Source organism: Mus pahari, chromosome 2 (assembly GCF_900095145.1).
Source record: "Mus pahari chromosome 2, PAHARI_EIJ_v1.1, whole genome shotgun sequence".
In the NCBI taxonomy this organism is placed as follows: Eukaryota; Metazoa; Chordata; class Mammalia; order Rodentia; family Muridae; genus Mus; species Mus pahari.
The window spans coordinates 90,265,513-90,267,998 of NC_034591.1; positions in this window are offsets into that span (position 1 = coordinate 90,265,513).

Genomic DNA, 2,486 nt, shown 5'->3' on the forward strand with positions numbered 1-2,486 from the left:
TGGCCTCGAACTGGTGGCACACACTTTTAATCCCAGCACTTGGGAGGCAAGGCAGAGGCAGGTGGATTTCTGAGTTCGAGGCCAGCCTGGTCTACAAAGTGAGTTCCAGGACAGCCAGGGCTACACAGAGAAACCCTGTCTAGAAAAAAACAAAAAAGAAAAAAGAAAAGGAAAAAAAAAAGAAGAATCCACCTTGGCTAGGCTTACCAAATTCACCTCCCAGCTATAAAGCGACTACCTTCTGCTCAGACTAAAGGGGAATTATCTTAAAGGTAACTCTCCAGTTGTGGTTTAGCAATCTTGAATGAGTGAAGTTGAGAGTTGACAATAGCTATAATTGTCCTGGGGCAGGAGGGCTCTAGTTGCAAAAAAGAGAGAGTTGTGAAAAACATTATAGAGGAAGTGAAATGGCCCTTTTTTTGCCCCATGCTTTCTTTCATACCTCCCAAGAATATGTCTGAGCCTGATGAGACACACTTTAACCCCAGCATGAAGGAGGCCAAAGTATGAGAACTGCTGCAAGTTAACGACCAACCTAAGCTGTCTCAAGAAAAAACTAAATAAATGTAACAGGTCCTTTGGGTAAAGATCCCCAGACATAGCATTTTTCCAACAGGGGACATGTTTTTCAACACAAGCTTAGGCTAAGGTCTGAAGTCCACAAAACATCCTGTTCACAGAATTCAGGTGCACCTAAGATTTCCTGACAAAGGAACCTAACTTCAGCAACTTGAAACATGAGCCATAAAATAGCCTACAGGCCCTGAGACTGCCCACAACCAAACCTAGCCCAGGGCTTTGTCTTTTAGGGTTTCAAGATCATTCTGACTGTACGAGTTCAGTAGCTTTTCTCTTCAGGGACACTTGGGGTCCCTCCTGTGTTTTATCCCACTCTGCTGAAAACATGTAATATAGTCGGGCATCTGCTTTATGCCATTAAAACAGTGAGTCACAGCTTGCCATGCCAGAACTCTGGAGCTTGAGTTAGGTGGTAAGTTAGAAAGGCCTGGTTCTGGAGGTGGCCGGAGACCTGGATGCTCTAAACTGGGAGAGCTGGTCTCAGAGTTCAGTGCCTTAAGCGTGTCAGTCCTAATCCCAGGATGGTGTCAAAGGGAAAAGCCTTCATCCTGTATTTGTGCACCTAGTACTATAAGTGCCTGTGGACTTATATGGTTAGATACCATCCAGAGCCTCCCAGGTGAAGGAGGGTCTGCCAAACTCCATGCTCTTCATCCTGCAGGTCATTATAGTCTCCAGTTAATCAGTCCATATTCTGACTTGAATCACAGGATTCACTGGAACGCTGGTTGGGACAAAAAACATTGGAACTTTTTTTTGGGTGGGGGGGCATCTGTGTTCTTAGAGCTGTGCTTCCTATATCCTGAGTCTGTTATTGAACCTAAAAACACCTGAGGAATCTGAGGACCTGACACCTACAAATTTGCCATTGTTCTCACTTTTTTTTTTTTTTTTTTTTTTTTTTGGTTTTTCGAGACAGGGTTTCTCTGTATAGCTCTGACTGTCCTGGAACTCACTCTGTAGACCAGGCAGGCCTCGAACTCAGAAATCCGCCTGCCTCTGCCTCCCGAGTGCTCGTTCCCACTTGTCCCACACAGTGTCCTGCAGAGGCCTTTTATGTGTTTATGTGGTCCTCAAAGACCTCAGACAGGAGACGAGGGGAACTTCTCTAAGTTCTTTTTCCAGAAGCACTTTGCTTATCAGTGTGTATGAAAGATCTAGCTAAGAAAGCACTCTTGATTCTTGCTTGTTTGTCCTGTATGACTACCTAAAGCCCCAAGCCTGTGCCTAGATGAAGAGTGGTCATTCTGAGCCAGCCTGTTAGAGCTGATGTTTCTAGGCCTCCTCCCTAAAATGCCTCTCGGGCTGCCCTCAGCCTTATGGCTTAGCTTCATTGCTCTACTGACCTATTCTGGGATCTATAATAATACTGGCCAGTTTATTTGGCAGACCTGCTTCCAGACAGATGTCTCTTAACCTATTTCAAAACTCACGGGCCATGGTGAGTTCTCAGAACTGCCCAGTGTTTTTGCACAGTAAGCAGGATTTAACAGCAAACTGCTTCAGAATCAATATTCACCTGAATAGATAAGTTCTTATCTGTCTTTTTTTTTTTTTTTTTGGTGGGGAGGGGTATAGGGGCAAGGGAGACTGGGCCGGGTATGATGGTACATGCTGGTAATCCCAGCATTTGAAAGGCTGAGATAAAAGGATTGCCCCTTGTCCAGGCATGGTGGCACATACCATTAATCCCAGCACTTGGAAAGCAGAGGCAGGAAGATCTCTTGAGTTTGATGCCAGCCTTATCTACAAAGCAAGTTCCAGACAGCCAGGACTATGTAGAGACCCTGCCTGCCTCAAACCCTATCCCCATTTATTTCTCTCTCTCTCCCTCTCTCTCTCTCTCTCTCTCTCTCTCTCTCTCTGGAATTTTTTTCCCTCAGTTTTTTTTTTGTTTTTTTTTTTTT